Here is an 18,430-nt window from a genome sequence, read left to right as displayed (position 1 = left end):
GCTTACGGAATAATGGGTTGAGACATTGGCCACCAAACATATGGCCACGCTCCGTGAGATCACTGATGGTGTATAGTAGGTCAGATCCCCGCTGGACATTCCACCAACCCCTCCTCAGGCTCTCGGCTTCTCAGAATAAGCAACGATGATGATCATAATTATCATTTTCTATCGACCACATTCAGGGAGTCGGTGATGCTCTGTTAAACGGTTGCGGTTGTGGATGCTTAGATTATGCGACGGCGTCGGTATTCTGTCTCCCGAGGTCTTTGAACCAGCGCTGACGGATGGATCTTTAGCCGGCGCCGATGAAGTTACTGTGATAGTTGTACACAAATGTGTTTGCCACTTCTTCTGGCAGGGAGGGGAGTTCTTTATCTGTTTCAGCAAAAGTAAAGCTTGTCGCAAAACGTTAACGCACAGAGGAGCTACTCAGAACGATAAGCGATTGTAAAAAGGCTAAGAAATTGGAGTTCGAAAGTTATCAAGAAAGTTCAACGAGATGATCCTATCTTACTAAGGGTTAGTTACTCTTAGTATCCCCTTTCAAAGCTCCCAAATTGCTTTATGCCCTAAACCAGTAATCCTCGTGGATAATTATGACGTTACTAGCTTTAATCTTGCCGCCTGCCGCCATCTGTCATCGTATATTTATGACGGCTGCCAACGGAAGCAAGTTCTGCTGGCCATTCGGAGAAGTCCTCGTAAAGCCTTCGAAATGCAACTCTCGGTGGGCCTCGAAGCCATCCGGTTCGGGCATTTTACACCGCACCGTCGACGGCTCGGGTTAAAGATCGACGGAAATGATTATGGTTTTCTGCGTTAATTAACGCCGGCTCCGAGATGATAAATCGTCAATCTCTGACGCAATCGACGAGCGGTGAGCGCTCATAGACGGTTTTGTGTCCGAACCGTTTCCTTTCAGATAAGTGTTGGGCAAGTGGGTTGCCGAAGTCCTCTGGCGTGCCTCTGACCATCTCCTCCAACTGACCCTACCGAGTTTCGAATAAAACCAACCACTTCATTTGCGTTCGTTTTCGTGCGCTACCATTGCTTTCGCGCGAACCAAACTGTGCGGTGCCAACCGGGCCAAAAACTGGCCGGCATTTTCCCTCGGGTTTCTGTTTGCGCCCCCAGGGTGGTGAGTTTACGGCTAAACAAATCGATTTACGACCACTAAATAATACTTAAACACTAGTGCGCGAAATCGATCCGCGTTGGCCATCGACTGGTTCGACGCCGAATCGTTTGCGAATAAAAATTCCGGCCGCCTGAAGACCCGGCCATCGTTAGGCGGTTGATTTAATTGCAAAGGGCTACGGTTGTTTCTCGATACAGCGAAAAAGCGCACACACGAACGACTCCGGGATCCAACACGGCTCTGTTCGTTGGCCGGTTCGTTTCTAAGCTGGCAGTTTTATGAGCATTATTTATCGGCGATCGAGGGATGCACACAGCAATCGTCTAAGACTAAGCTATCTTCTTCTGCGATAGAGCGAACGATTAGGTTAAAGAAATGGGCACATCGCCGAAGAGCGGGTTAGATCTAGGCGTCGATGACGCTGGACGAGCTTGATGGTTATTCCATTAGATAGCAAGAGGAGAAAATTACAGAGTAAAACACGGTTGTACCCTTTTGCTCGATGCATTCCGGTCAAGTGTTATTATTAGATTCATTCGGTCTTCTAAGGCCTATACTTGCTTTCTACCATTAGACCACTTCAACAATACTAACACGCAAACCTTTCGGGTCATCCATTTAATTATTCAAACTAATCTAATCACCTTTTCCAGGGCCATTATGCACGCTGATGATTGCTAATGAATAACAAAATAAAATTAATCTCTCTTTGTAGGCCAGTCCATCATAAAAGTTTACGACCAAGCAATTTTCCAAATGCTTCGCAATGTTTTCGCAAGCCCCCGCTGGGGACATCGGCACAAGCTACCATCATTTTCGGTGGCACAATAAACACAACATTGGGCGTCACGATCTGTGATTTAGATTTCGGTTCCAATTTATGATACCGCGGCACGCCACATTTCAATTCCGAGTGCGATTTTTAGTGATCCCGGAGGTTCTCCCACGGCGGAGAGAAAGCGATACCACATCGACCGTGGGGGTAGGGAAAACTAATAAATTGTTCCCGTACCATAAAATATGACAATCGAGCGGCGAAATCAATCTTCCGCTGCCCGGGATGGAGCCGGGGGCGGGTGGTAAAATATTGTCCAACCATAAAGGAGTTATTGAACTGTCTTATCGGGATATTAAGTTGTTAATGATTTGTTTCACCGAATCGGTGTCATGTTTCGGTTAATCGGCGCGTCAGGGAGCATTCCGATTTATTATATTCCCGTTTGACAACCGCCGGCGCGCCTGTAGTTATGCAATAGAAATGGGATTTCAATCAGACAGAAGTTGCAGGACGTACGTATCTGAAGGACCATAAAACCTAAAACATCTGTGGCATGCAAAGTTTTAAGTATGCAAACGTCCAGACAGGACCAGATGCCGTACCATTCGTCAACCTTTGCTCAAATGTTCCGTTCGAATCGATCCTCCGAAATGGATCCCCCGCTTTTGATCGAACCATAAAACGTGCGCCAGAAGACATGAAGTCACTACAGACGGTTGGCCGTTGGCACATCTGTCAAGGACGTCATCATCGTCTGCAAGCGAAACGCGATGTGGACAGAAAAATTAAATTTTCGACCTTTCCACTCCCGCCCGGGCTAATGATGGGGTACCTTAGGTCCTTTTTTGCCACCGTTCGGTACAATCGATTCCGTTCAACACTTTACACCGCGTCCCGCGTCATTTCGTGACACATTTTTCTTTCCCCACGCAGGTTTGCGCCGGACAAAATGAAGCCATCAACTGACGGAAATTACCTGGAGGAAAAAGCAAAACAAAATCACAATTTTCCCACCATCAAACAAACAGTGCCTGCATCGGGTACCCATTTATCTGCGCAAAATGATCCTGACAGGAGCATTAAGTAAAGCAAGAACAGCTGAAAACGAAATACAAGGATGGCAACCATCAGCAACATTGACTGGCGTGTTGGCAACACATTAAGCGACACAAACACGAGCGTCCCTGACTTTTTGGAATATTATCGAAATCGCGCCAAATGGTTATTCTCCGTAGGAACGAACCCATTTGGTAAAAGGCTTGCAGAACGGAACGTGACGCCCAACTCCGGTCACCTGGTTCGGGTTCCAGAAGTCTTCTTCTCCCAACCCGTTGGTAAACATTGCAAAATGGGTAAATACCAACCACCGACGGACAGCCGATTAATCGAAAAGCAACGATCGAGCAAATGAATTCAATTATCTACAGACTGCAATTACTGGGAATCGTTTCGGTTCGATCCGTGCCGCATCCCGGTGCAATGGCAGACGATGCCGGTTTTTAGTAGAGTTCCCCGAGACACAACATGCAACATCTCCCAGTGCCGTTCCGAATTTGCATCGAATCGAATCGAATACTAATTATGCGACGTTTAAAACCGTTGGCCTCTCGGGGTTGGCGGGACTCCGTTGCGTTTGGTGTGTTCAAATTCAATTACCATTTGGTTCCAGCAACCCGCTTCAAGCGACGACGATTCTTAATGTCAATTAAACACGGACGGAATACTAAGTTGTGCGACTGGCCAAAGTGAGGTTTTCTGGGTTTTTCATTTCTCTGTTGCGCTCGGTGAGAAAAGAAGTGCTGCGATGGTTGCATGAAATGTAAATTTACATAGGCTAGCATTAGCGGCATTAACATAAGCATTAACATAAACTCTGCTCCTCCCACTGTCCGACATTTATGTCCGAATGGACGTTGGACGTCGCCCGATTGAATGCAACCGCAATCCAACTGTTGCTTCACCGAAATGTCTCGGCCGTTGGAGACAATGATTCAAACATAATCAACGGGGTAGGAAGGCATACCAACTGCATCAGATAAGCAAACCGATAAGGAAAAAGGCAGACAGACAGCAAGACTGGACACTTGTCGCTCCTACCGGCATTACGAGGAATGCAACGCGTGAATTAGTATTTCTTACGCACACCCTCGGGCCAGACATTGCCAGAGATCCGTTAAGTGCACGTGTTGGTGGATGATTTACAGCTAGTGTGTCGCGTATCATCGGAAGTGTTTTCTACTCTTTTTTCCTTCCTTCAAACTTGTTTCTTTTAGAAGATTTTCATGATTTATACCACGTAAAACGCCATGTGGAAGTGACCATTCCGTGCGTTCGCCGGGCGATAGTTTTAAGCTCTTAACGTTCAAACCATGTTCGGCACGGAACGTGTGGGTTCACATGGCTTCTTGAGGGTTCGTTTCGATTTCCCGTTTGCCGAGGAAGAGTTTTTTTTCCCCGGCGTACTTTCCAGACGACATTGCGACGCTTTGAACCGATTGCTTATGGTCAAGAAATGGACATAAATCAAGATGTGCAAACCGCGATACGTGATCGTGATTGAAAAGAGCGAGCGAAGGAAAAACAAACGGAGTAGCAATATTGCAAAAGTTTTGCGCAATAGTACAGCACTTTAAATAGAGTTCTGTTTTTCGCCGAACTCAGCACAAAACCAACACGATACGTTGGACGTATCTTCTTAAAGAGAAAGCGGTCTTAAAGGAATCGCTACCATTTTATCGACATCGATCATCCACTATCGTGTCCTTCCAAGCCAATGCGTGCGTGGGTTGCACGGTTTCAGACGAATAATGTACTCCCGCTCCTCCAAATGCACATTTAAATGACGGGACAGAACACCGCCCCGGCCATAGACAGTCTCGTAGTGCCTTTTTCTCTGGGTCATTGGACCACCACGTTCGAGTCCGCCCAACAGTTTCCAGCTGAGAACGTTTGGAACTTTGCCCAGAAAATAATTTATATCTTTATCGCCGGTGCAACACGACCACGGTGTGTGTGTCTGCCTCTTTAAGTCGGGAACGAAAATGAATTCACTTTCTCCCATTCTATTGCACCATTCGACTAGCAAGGTTGCTTCAGTTTGTAAATCAATTTCATGTGATTTATTGCGAGACTAACTATGGAGCTCCATTGTGGAGTTGGACTGTTTTGAATCCAATTAATGTGGAAATGGCCACCGATCATACCCATCGCTTCAATGTCATTCTTCATTCATACAGATCATTTTTATTCTTTTGGAAAATTTGACAAATCTAGAGAACTAAGGCAGTTCAAAATCAAATAATAGATTCCACGGCGAATAAATATTGATTTGTGATCGATCGCCCCCTCCATCAATCGAAGATTCGTGTGCTTTCGGTAATTGTACTTCACATCCACGTCCGATCGATTTCATCGGATTGAGGCAAGTAAAGCAGGAAGTGACCCCAAATCATCAGGCCGTGACAGAACGCAAAAATATTCGTTTCCTCAACCGTATTAGATTGCATTACGAATCCTGTTCTTTCTTCTCCTGAAAGTGACATCGTTCGCCAGCAGTTGATAGCTTTTTCAAGTACTTGGTTGTTTCTGGTGTCGCACGATTGCACGATATCGAGGAGCTGGATTCCGAACCCCCGAAATCGACCATCATGAGACCGTTGACTTTTCCTTTCTTTTGCTTTGCGATACGGGCATCATATCGCTTCGCTCGGACGATTTCAAATTACCATTCTTAGCACTTTGGCGCGATCGACTATTTGCACCCTTTTGACGATCGGCGAACCGAAACAATCTTTGGCTTTTGGCGACGGCGAAAATTTTTGTTCTAGTTTTCTTTTCTACAATCTAAGAAAACGCTCCAGTGAAACACTATGGATTTTTTATCCTTGAAGCGCTTTCGAAAGCCACTCAAAAGACACAGTAACAGCAGCTTTCTTTCTTTTCCACCAAACGGAACGCACGGTTGGCTACAAATTAGGAAACAATTTCACACCGAACGACATGAAAAGGGGAAAAATTAGCAGCGTTGCTGGCTGCATTCGATGGCGTTCTCCATTTCGCGATCGAATCGATGTTCATAAATTAGTCGCCGTTACTGGCCGTGTCACCCTTTACAGTATGGTTCTTTGGAATGGTTCAAAGCACACACACAAAAGGAGAAGCAAGCGCTCTCAGCCAAAAGTCTCAACGAAATAAGTTCAAGCACACGCACGGACACGAACCGGAAGGACAATTCTCACACCGCCAAGGGTGGTTGAAGTTTGAAGAAGAAAACTTCGCCAACCCCAATTTTTCCACGACACGAACCGTCATCATTGGGGCCACCACAACTTCCTTCCGGTATTCGGCGTGCGAATTTCCTTTCCCGTTCATCCATATTCGATTACTGCGAAGTGAAAAAAACCGGATGTGGAATAAAAATGTTGCTCAACACTGCCAACGTGCCAACGTTTTCATTCACCAACGAGTCTGTCTGTCCTTCGTCGGTTTTTCGGTTCCTTACTTGGTGTTTTTCTTTTAACAGAACCTCTTAGCAATGCTACTCGTGAGCTCAATTTTAGGCTCCTTTTCAGTTGTGATGTTAGAAGCAAAACAAACAAAAAAGACAGAAGGAAACACGACCTCATCGAAACGGATAAGATAACTGCTGTGCTAACTTCCCTTCCGGAGGCGACGCCAGACGCACCTAACTCTTTCGTAAGCCGGATCCGGCCACGCTTTAATTCGACAGACGGTGTCTCGCATTAAACCAGGACGAAGGCAAAGAAAGGGAACGAAAGGAAGCGGTACTCGCACTTGCCCCTCAACAAACCCTACCCGTTTTGACGACTTTTTATTTTCATTTCGCGCTCCAGTTGGCGCTTTCTTTTGGCCTTTCGACAGTTTCTTTATGTTGGCGAATTGATTTCCAAGGTTTATTCTCCTTTTTGCATTTTTGTTTTCAAAAAGATATGGAAGAGTTTGTTGAGTTTGAGGAAAGCTGCAACGATGAGGAGGGAAAAGTTTTCCAACATGCTCCTCTCAAATATTCAATATCCTGCGACGAATGTCAATGGAATGGCGACGAGAAAAAACGTCCTTTTCTCATGTTCGTGTCATTTCCGCTTCCGCCCTCGGACTCGGAAGAACGTTGCACAGGGGTAAAAGTTTCTCTCAAGCTGCCAATTTAACACCGCTGAAGAGTTTTCGAACACGGCCATGGTTGCATGCATCCCTTCGTCATCGTCGTCGTCAAACCATTGGTAGGATTGTGCGAGGAAAATTAACTGCTACTCGTTATCCATTCTTGCGTTACTCGAAAACATCCAGCCATTAATGATGAACAGAAAAGACCGTAATGAGCTGAACAGAACGGAAGAATTCTATTACACTTTCCATCCCACGCGTTGGGAACATCATCAGAAATAAAGAAAATGTAAAACAGCTGCCGGAATGGAAACCGAAACTTCCAAACGTTTCTTCTTAATGGAGAAAGCAAGCTAATGAAACATTACTATTTACTGAGATGACATGAGTTTTATTTCAATATACACGGTTAGATTTCATCCAGGAAATATAAAACTCTTTTTTACTTTTACATGTTTACTGTTAACCTATTTATGTTGATGTCTTGAATTATCCACCTAAAAACTAACTTCTGTTTTGAGATCTCTGAACAGCTATAATTTGTATTTTCAAGTAATATTGTACCTGTCAACGCAAACAACATTGTTTTTCCATAATTTCGTTCGTGTTGTCTCATCATTTGTTTACTGTTACATTTTATATGAGGCAAGTTCCTAAATTAGTGATGAAAGGGTATTGAACATGGAAATAAACCTTATTATTGCTATTTTCTGAACGAGTTTTCAAATTTTAGGACAGTTAAAACTTATTTTTTAATGTGAACGACGAGAGAGTCTTTTCCAGGGTATGTTTTGAAGAGAAATCATTTGTAAAGAGATATTGAATATTACTTATGTGCAGTTCTAGCGAGATACGAAAGTGCTGCAAACAATTTAAAAGAACAAATTAGATTTTGCACATTCTAAATTAACTAAATAGGATTGTTAATCCATTGCGTATTAAGTTATTACATTTTTAATAGAGATTCCTTTTTAGAAAACTGAGGGAAGTAAGAAGTAGAGGTAAAAATTCGGTAAGCATCAACGAAATAACATAAAACACTCTTTAAGATAGAAAACCGTACTTTAACTATTTCTGTACAAATACATTTGATTGCAAATAATATTCTTCACTTCAGCTACTTTCCCAAGTTGCTTAATTCAAGTCATCAAAGCTGTAATTTAGTTTCAAAATATATTAATTCCACTTGTTCTTTGGCAATGGAATTAGACATTAATTGTTTGTGGTTTTCTTACCGCAGGGAAGCTCACACATTGTTAAGATTGCTTTTGTGCAATTAATCTTTCGCGAGCTCACTTTAATTGCATCGCCCTTTTTCGCTACCACTTAGAAAATTGCAGTTACCAACCCTCATTAGACGCTTCGCAGTAAACGATCGCTATAAAGCATAAAGCGCAGGTACTCAGGTGTTTCTTTGTCAAGACCCGAACGTGGTGCTCCATACTGTTCTGGCAACTTTTCTTGACATTCGACACAATCTACAACCCGCCGAGTGTTTTCCCGCAACGCACTACCCGATACTCTTGAGAGCTTGACTTCAATCGACAATATTTCGCTGCAACTAACGAGGGCGCAGCTCGCGTGAAAGCACGCCCGGATGCTGATCAAAAACGCTTTCCCTCGGTCGGGCCCCAAAGAAACGGCTGGGGCGTGGAAAAGCTCAATAAAAATCACATCAACCGGTCTAGACGGTTGGTGCGATAAATTTCAGCCGCCCGTTTAACGGCCAACAGGTTTTTCGCCAAGTGTAATGTAAAGGGGTTCTAAAGCGTTCCTACGTCCCCACGGTTGGTGCTTTTCCTGCTACCAATTACTGTCACACACAAAAGCACATGCAAACCAACCCAGGTATTGGACGTGCTGTGTTTTCGCGATAACTTTCGCGAGATTTTTACGACACTGCGCTTCCACTTGTTTTCGATCGAAATATGTTGTTGGCAACGGTTGTCTCCCCTGAAGCATATTGCTTCTCCCCGCGCAAGGCATCGAAGGAAAATTTGACTTTAATTTAATCATACCTTGCAATGCAGTCGAAGTTCTAGAACTTTTGGGAGCAGGAACAAACAAGGAACGTCGGACACTCACCTCGTAGAAGTAATAGGTGTTGATTTCTTCGATCGAAGCGGACGTCCCGTTCGACATGTTGGCCAGCAATTCCGTTTGCTCGAGGGCGCCCAAGTGCTACGAAGGTACGGAAATGGTTGAAATGGGAATTAAAATCATATTTATTCTGGTTTAAACGGAAACAGTTCGACCCGCACCGAGCGTATGAAACTCAATCAATCACACGCGGATCGAATTGTTCTCCGTTTTCAAACGTTTTCGAACGAGTTGCTGGAGTTTTCCACGATATTTCCAGCAAACTGCGGGACGACGACGTCCGAATTCGTGCTGTCCAGCGTACTTACTTGCTGATACTCCGCGCCCAGCTCGCTTCCGTTGAGTGCCAACCACTTCAGACCAATGTCCTCGTCGCTGGAACTGTGGAAGTCGGGCTGCCCGTGACTGGATGTCAACGCTTCCTTAACGTCCCCTTCCGGATCCTGCCTGTCCTCCATGGCGATGGCACGCTTTGATTTGCAATCCGCACCACGGATCGAGATTGGGTAGGGTTTGTAGTTCTTTTAGTTTCCACTTGTTTTTATCCTTCTTTTTTCTCTCTTTCTCCCTATGTGTTATTCCTTTTTCACTTTGCCCACTTTGATTCTTTACTCTTTACTATCATCCCCTTTGGGACGGTCACACTTCAGTTTAATTTAACGCTCGCGCAGTTTCGCTCAACGCTTCGGAATCAACGGATCGTCATCATCTTCATCGCCTGCGCTGGCAATCGCACTTTTTGTCTCGTCGTTCGCACATTTTGCATCGTTCGCCGCCGCACGAGCTGGCGGGGCCATCGTTGCATCGCGATGTCCTTTCTGCCGCGATGCAATTTTCTGCCACTGCACTTTCACTACACTGCACAGCACGTTTTACACACACGCGTCGGTGTCCTGTTTGGCGTTGGAAAAAAGAACTACCGGAAAATGGATCACGCCACGAGCGTACCAGATCGATGGGAGGAAAATTACTATTTTTCCCACATCCACCACATAGATGCAATCAGTGGCCGAGCGCGTGTGTGTGTGTCCACAAATTGCCACCGTGAACTTGTCTCAACCCCGACGTTGTGATGTGTTGTTCTGTGGATGAAAGGAGAATGGGCGATCTATGTATAAAAGGAATAAAACGAACCATGTTTTCTTTTTAGTCAACTAACATGAATCTCATATTTTCTATTTAAAATAAATTAATTGTAAACATTTTGAACTGACCACTAAACCTTACTCTCCATGTCACAGTCTTCCGACTAAATCTGTATCCTTCTTTTCACAGAGAACCACAATCGTCTCTATCATAAACATAAACATAAACCTTGGCTAAGGTTATCTACAGGAAAATTATTCGCTTGATCCGACAATCAATCCCCGCCAAACGGGGTGATCAATCATTTTGCTTCCGTTTCGCTTCACTCGCACACTTTCACTCTCAAATCTTCATGCAAATCTTTAAGTTAATTTCACTATTGTCCGAAACCAAAACTAACGCCCCGCTTGAGAAAGCATACGATGAGGCAGACAACATTAAAGTGGGGAGGAGAATATGTAAACAGCCCAATCGATTCGATGGCTGGAAAAAGATTGATCGTATGTCACGATTGAGTGAAACCGATAGTATAAACAATGGTAATAGAAAAAAATAAAACAAGCATGAAACCGGGAGCTAGAAAATGCTGAATATGATGCGTATCTCGTGAAACATTAAATAAATTAAATAAAAATATAAACAATCTCCCACGTCACGATGGCCGATACGCGCGCCACAGCTGGGAAGTTGACCGCCGGTAGGATTTAGTTGGTGGTAATTACCGTGGCACGGAAATTCGGGCCCCTCGCCAGGATTAGCGATGATCCAGATTTCCGGTTTATGAGGACTGTAAATTTTAACGGCCCATAAACGTTGTACCCTGCCCCGTCGACGAGTGTGGTTAATCGGTAAAAACAAGGTCACTACTAGGAGCAATTGTGAAAAAGGTACAGGAAGAGGAGAATTGTGGACGGTACTTGTGCCGGGGGTAGGTGGTCTGGAACAGAAGGCTTTATAAACAAATTACGTCGAGCATTATGGCTCATTAGAGTAAGTGCTTAATTACTCGCCCGGGCAGCACGCTCTTACGCGGTTGTTAATAAAATGGATCGAAAATGGTTTTACAACCTCCCTCAACGAAAAATGGTGCACGATGTTGAACGTAGTGAAAGAAAAAGTAATCAGCAAATGATTCAATAAAAAGCTTTACAAATATTAACGATCATCGCGATGAAAAATGTCGCAAGGAAGCTTTTCCTTGGTACATTTTAATTGAAAAAAGGTCTCATTATTGTTGCAGTCTCTTCATTCACTATCCAATTTAATGTTGATAAGCAAAACAATCTGGTAAGCTCCATCAGTGGTAAAGTGCTTTTTCCATCGGTCTTCCTCTGCATTTTGTACGTTTATGGTAAGCATAACCATATTAAATTTCTTTCTGATTACGACCCCATTATGAAATTGATTAATTTTGTTTCTTTTCATCTCGAATGTTTGTCGTAAGTTTTCATTAAAAGACAGTTTAAACATCGATTTTAATTGAATTTCCCTCGCCCCGTTCCGACACCGGGCAACAAATTGATATTAATGTCGAAATATCGATGGGTGCGATTGATTATTTCCCATCCCAACCCCAAACGGCGAGCATAAACTCGCCCCCCGTCTCAACGACATGCATATTATCTTCCCAAATCCAGTTTTCATCCACTCCTCCATATCCCTCGTCACGGGGACAGCTTGGGGAAGTCGTCTCGGGCCCCGGCCTGAAGGCATTTTGTTTAACGCCGTCCATAAATCAATACATTCTCGGGCCCCATTCAGCTGTCAGCGAGATTAATCACCGGGCAGGCCCGAACCCGGTGGCAATGGGAAGGTAATCGTTCCCGTATCGTGGCGGTAGGATTAAGCAAACACTTTGACACATCGTAGAAACCTCGAGTGGGGCATATAGGAAAAGAAGAAAAGTCCCTCCCAGAAGTAAAGGGTGGAGCTCGCCGGGGAAGAAGTTGAGATAAAGCGTGGGAACTCAGGATCGAACGCATTTCGAAGAGTTTTTGGATGCCATTTGTTTGTTTGTCGTGGGGGTTTTCTTTTTAACGGGCTACCACTTTTATGCTCGCGACAAGTTTCGATCGCTGGAAAACACCTCCTTTTCCCCGAGATGGTGACGCCGGGTGCCGGTTTTCGCCTGCTGACCTCGCTGGCCCTTGACCCACCAAGAGGTGTCGGTGGTTTGAGGCGATAAAAAAAGGCTCCAGGAAAAATGCAAACAACTCAAAAAAAAACCCCAAACAACATAAACCGGAAGAAACCGCGTTGGATCGTACTATGCTCTTTCGTTTCGAGCCGGAGGTGATCGACACCGTTTACATAATTCGTACATTAATTTAATGTTTCTCTCCACTTGCTATTTCTTGCTTCTTGCCCCCCTTCTGCCGCCTTCGGGCCGGGCTTCGAGGGCGGGTTAACTGAATAAAGATTTACGATGCCCCCGGTGTCCTCCCGGCGTGTCGCAGAAACGGCGTGTCACGATGCCGGGCCCTTTCGACGACGGCATTCCGGCTTCGGTACACACATCTCGCCACATCGCCCAGCATCCTCCCCTCGACCGCTTCAGTCAAGCGGGATCGGAGGCGGAAAAGCAATCGTAAAAATGAAACAAATTCATCAACCATAAAAAAAGGGCACCCACCAGGAAATGCGGGGAAGCAAAAGGCCAAAATCGAATCGAACCCGTATTTGGTGAACTGTTGTGTTATGTTTATGAGTGCGGTGGGAAAGGTAGGTGAGGGGCATCTTAGCGAATGCTGCGGAAGAGGAAACGATGGCATATGGCCATTGGCTGGGACAAACTTTGGCTTGGGGCGGAAAACGGAAAAGCGGAACGCGAACATGAACAAGCGAAAACGTAACACAAGCACATAATTCCTGTCGGAATAAGTCGCGAATGCCGAATTCCACGATCGGAACCGATATCTTATGCTGTTTTCGGCAAACTAACTCCAACCATTCCTGCCGGCCTCAACCAGTTTCCTCTCCCCTAGGCCGGTTGGACTTGCCTCACAGCCGGACTGGCGGCTTGTTCCGCCAATAAAGCAATTATCGTCACCTTCACGATCTTGACACTTATCGGTGATGACCAAGAGTGGGGAAGAGAATGAGGGAGAAGAATAGCTTTCACACATTATAGAGAAAGAGAGGAAAAGGGTAGGAAAAGTTGTGTCATTCCAGCATCCGTCTTATCCAGAGGTTCTCAACTTTCTGTACCTTGTCTAAATCAGATTGAAGGCACGGTCGGAAAACGTAGCAGCTGAATTTTTATTTGATTTCAAGAAACTATAATAACTAACATTAGTAGTACTCAAAGCAAAATTAGAATTAACTGTTTCTGATTAACAAGATAATCTTATTTGCATGGTATAAAGAATGATTTAAAATATTCTCAGTTTGTTGTTGTTCAAGTTTTAGATAATTGAAAAATCTTAAGGCTTTGTACTCATGTGTATTCAACATTATAGTTATAATGCTAAATAATAATATTTCAAAACCAAGAAAAAATATTTCTTTTACAAAAGGTTAATCCGAAACATGGAATCCAGAGTTATATAATTTTCTTCATGCATTAGAGACGTCCGGTACTTGTTTTATTTGTTAGTCAATCGTTTTGTGCAAGGTTGAGAATCGCTGAACTATCCCTTTGCCTGAATTCTCGAAGCCGTTTGCGATCTGGTGAAGCCTGTCACGGTTAGTTTTACATTCCGAACTGGCTTTTTACTTATTGGTAAATTGCTGCAGTCAAAAAGACCGCCGAGAAACCACAAATACCTTCCGATCTACGGAAGGAGCTGCCTTGAGGAATAACCAACATCAATTAAAACTGCAGCTGGACACAAAAGCTGTTCAAATCAGTCACATCTCTTCCACCGACTGGAAATTGCCAAGTGTTGCCAGTTATTTAACTTTTTCCCATTGAAAAGGCATTTTTGGAGATGCCTTTTTATCTCACAGGTTTTTTTTCCTCATCACACATCTGGCACGCCTTTTGGCAAGAATGTAACGAATAAAGGAAATAATTTACCCGCAATAACCCTTTGGGTAGGTAATTCCAATGCAATGCCCTCGTGAAGATTGCTTTTCTACATTCTTTATTCACCAAAAGACACTTTTAACATTCCTCTTGGACAGCATGTGAAATGTCACAAGCGAATAAATAAACAATACGAAATGTCAACGTGACAATTTGTTCTACTTAGTGCAGTGTTACTCACGTGCTTCGAACGCAAACAAAACCCGATACAATAAAGTTCAAATTTTATGGTGAAACAATGCTAAATAAATGCGTTGAGAAATGAGAGGAAATAAAATCCAGCAAGATGTGTGAGGATCCGATTTAAATTATGATGTTTGAGAACAAAATTAATGAAGTGTTGAATACAAGTAGGAGTCTCATAATTTTACAAAGCGTATAAGCCTTACAGTATAAGGATAACAGTCTTGGGACTTGCTAAAAGTGCAAATAATATAACTGATGTTTCGAATGGGTCGTTTGAATGGGAGCATAACGAGAAAGATATTTTTCTTGCAAAAGGATATTGCTCCACCTCGAAGGGGTTGAGATGATTGATCCGTAAGTAAACCAAACCAGTACAAAGTAAGAGAAAATCACCAAAATCGTAACGAAAGTGCCTCAATTCCGTACTGAAATCCCGACCCCGAAACTTTGCGTGGCCATTGTCGGCAAAAAGGACCGGCACGGCCGCTGTTCGTGATAAATTGATCACGATAGGAGCACAAAAGAACCGCGAGCCCTTTCGGCAGAACTTTCCCAAGCCCGGACCAGCTGTGGCTGTCGTCACGGTCATCGATTTGACCAGTGTGTGCGTGTGTGTGAGAAAAAGTAAAAACGTACTGCAAGAAGAAAAATCCCTTCGTCACCCTTTTGTTGTTGGTCACCTCAAGGTCGGTCACGCCCGGGGATGCATGGGGTGGAAAAGTGGAAAAGGGTGGGTGGTAACTTTGTATGCGAGTACAGGCGGCACAAATAACTCACCACCAGTGCCAGATGCTTCGCTCAGCACCAAATCGAGGCACAATTTAAACGATGTTTCCATGTTTTCTCCGTGTCAAAGCGTAGGGGCAGCTATTTCTTTATTTGTCGCCTGCGCGCCATCTTTTTCCCGCCCCATTTTCCCCCGGACGCCCATCTGAGATGCACAGTGTGGGAATGCTAATGCAGTTCCATCTGCCCTCGGATGGAAGCTTATAACCCAATGCGGGGCAGTAAGGTCTTGAAACAACAACACGAGCGAAGAAAGTATCTTCTCTACGCCTTCTCAACCCTTTCCACGCATCATGACACACCACAGACTGGCCTCGGCCCTTTTGGACAGTCCCGTCTCGTCTTGGTTGAATTCATGGTCGGCGTTGTAACCTCAACACCCAAAATGCTGATCAGCGGACATAGATTATACGGTCTGGTAAGGGGCCGACGCGCCTCGAGGGCCGACCCGATGGGCGCGTGACAGATTTGCTTCGGAGATTGAATAATTCATACGCAATATGTCATACGTCTCGGGCAGAAAACCTCGCGCTCGCGGACTGCAACAGTTTTGTGGCACGGTTTGGCGGAGTGCAGTAAAACACGTGACCACGACCAAGAGACCAAACGGACGATCTACGACGACACGACAAGCGTGACGAGTTGGGCTTGCAGCTGTCAGCACGCGGCGTGGAACACGAGAATTGATTGATACTTACAATCAATTTTCCTATTAAGGTAATTCCGCGCCACTTCCGGCATGCACTGGCAGCATGCTTGTGTGCGCCACACGAAACCCATGGGGCAGAATTTCTCGAAATCACCAGAACCTCATCACCTCTAGGGATTCTCCGAACCGCATCGCGATGAAAGCAGTCGCTCTAGTTTCAGTTCGCCTGCAGAAAGCCGGCCATTGTTTTCTGGAATCCCCCGGGAAGGAAGCTGGTCAGGGGAGTGTGTTTGATCGCCAGAAGAAATCGGACTTTCAGACGTCGGTTACTTCCCAGTACCGGGATCATGGCTTCAATTACAACGACTCCCATTAATCATATTTCTTCATGCGATTCAAACGTTTTCCCAACTCATCGCAACGTGACCTCCATTTTGTTTCATTTTTCTATTCTGCTTTCATTTTTTCTATTCTAGAAGTTGGTGAACATTTTTCCTAAGTACTATTCTTTGTTGTTGTACGATTAACGAAGATGGCCTGCTGCCATTCACGAAAGGCTTGTATAGGAAGCGGATTTTTCCTCGTCCTATTTTCCTTCACACATTTTTTCCAAACTTGTAAAAGTAAAGCCCTAGGAAGAAACATGTTTCCTTGTTTTTCCGTTCATTTCCTCTGACGGCACGTGCATTGTTTGACAACGTCGCGTGAACGGTAAAAAGCAAGCAAACCAACATAATATCCCGTGATTACCTAGAAACTACGTCATGGTATAAATCTGTTGTCTTTAACTCGCAATAATTCCGATGATTTTTGTCCAAACTCTCGCTCTCGCCAAGATGATCTCGGGTAGCGTGAAAACGTGTTCCCGATTACCGGGAAATGTAGCTCAGGATCAAACGCCTCCCGAAGAGCCTTGTGTTTACCGATCGCTCGAGGGTGAAATTTCTGTGATGTTATGTGCCTGCTAAAACTGTACATACAACAGAGTATCGCTCTAACGATGGGTATACTAACTTTCATTACCTACGCTTTCGTCTTAACAAAAAATTGTCTTCCTTGTTCTTAGATAAAATAATTATGAAAGACGGAGTTTATCGGGAAAAATTACTTCAATTTTCTACGAACACATTTTCGCCATGAATCAATATACTTACCGAATCAATATACTAATACATCTCAGATCTTTTTATAGGTATTTTCAATGTGAAAATTCTTGAAATTTCAACAAAATATACCTTTGATACTGGATGACGAATCGTTATAAAAATACTTGATTTATTCCATTTACACTATGCAGTCCGTAGAGTTCGCACAGCAAAGCTATCAGTGTGCTGAAGAACTTTCCATCCAATCAAAGACAATTCTTCCTTCACAACTATTGCACAACTATTCAAACATTTCTAGTCGAATAAATCAAACAAACTATCCTGCTTGGATAAGGCGGTTGAATTGGATGCTAAGGCGGTTGCTTAATATATAGAAAAGGAAACGAATATTTCAATTTCACATTGCGAAGGAAAAGCACAGAGATTCGAGCCAATCAATTGAGAAAGGTTTTTCTTTTCCTTAACTATTTGTTTGTGCTTTTAGTTTAATTGTATTCAATACATAACGAAATATTGGACCAAGTTTGCCTCCGACCGGGGGGGGGGGGATCGATGGAACACAGATTGCAAAACTCCGTATTTGCCATCGAATCACAAAACCCAATAAGTTTGGTACGTTGACTGCCTTGCGAAGCTGGAGTTTGTGGCGATCCAATAGATGACATGGAAAATAAAAATACGTGGCCAGCAATATTGCACCCGATGTTCGTCGGGCGGAGGAGGCGGATTGTGAAATATGGTTATGGTCAGACTGGGTCAAGACAAATGGAATATCGTCGGAAATGACATCGTACCGGCTTTCGCCACCGAGCGCAAATGCAATGGGATGAAGAAATCAAACCGATCGCCGTCCGTTTTCGGTATGATTTATCGAAAGACAAGACGGACCTCTCAATTGCAATCCATTAGGGGGCTTAAGGTAGACAACAATCCGGATCGAGGTCCCCCAAAACGAAGTGTTAATTAAGCGGCTACGTGTTCAGCGAATGATGATGGTGCGCTCTGCAGTTGAAGGATAACAAATTAAACTCCAAATGACATCACAATGTACGGCGACGTGTTTATTTAATTTACCGATGCGTTTGCTGCACCGCAACGACGGGCGAGGGAAAACCCCAACACCCGGCAGTCAATGAAGCTGTCCATACAGTTCCGGCAATCTCCGTCCGATGATCGGAGCGATGAGCATCCTCCCCCTCCTGTCTCCCCAAAAAAGGAAACGCACACGGTAGATCCAGCGGCCAGCGTGGGGGAGGAAACGGAAAACGCGACGGAAGCAACGCGACACAAATTCCACCTTCTCTTGCGGAGCGAAACCCGCGTCGGTCGACAGTGATTTATTTTCCATTCAGCCTCCAAACGAGGGCAGCCCTGGGCTGTGGGTGTGGGCGGGGGGGAGGTGGTGATGGACCGCTTGTTGCAATCCGCCTCGCATCGACCCCACCAA

General features: G+C 44.4%; 1 pseudogene; it reads right to left on the bottom strand.

Moving 5' to 3' along the window:
- Positions 1-18,430, bottom strand: part of LOC131261469 (cardioacceleratory peptide receptor-like) — a 47,284-nt pseudogene that overhangs the window by 14,261 nt on the left and 14,593 nt on the right.

The sequence above is a fragment of the Anopheles coustani genome, chromosome 3 (genome assembly GCF_943734705.1).
Source record: "Anopheles coustani chromosome 3, idAnoCousDA_361_x.2, whole genome shotgun sequence".
Classification (NCBI taxonomy): Eukaryota; Metazoa; Arthropoda; class Insecta; order Diptera; family Culicidae; genus Anopheles; species Anopheles coustani.
Note: the sequence above shows the minus strand (reverse complement) of the source record. Positions and strands in the feature narration are given on the sequence as shown.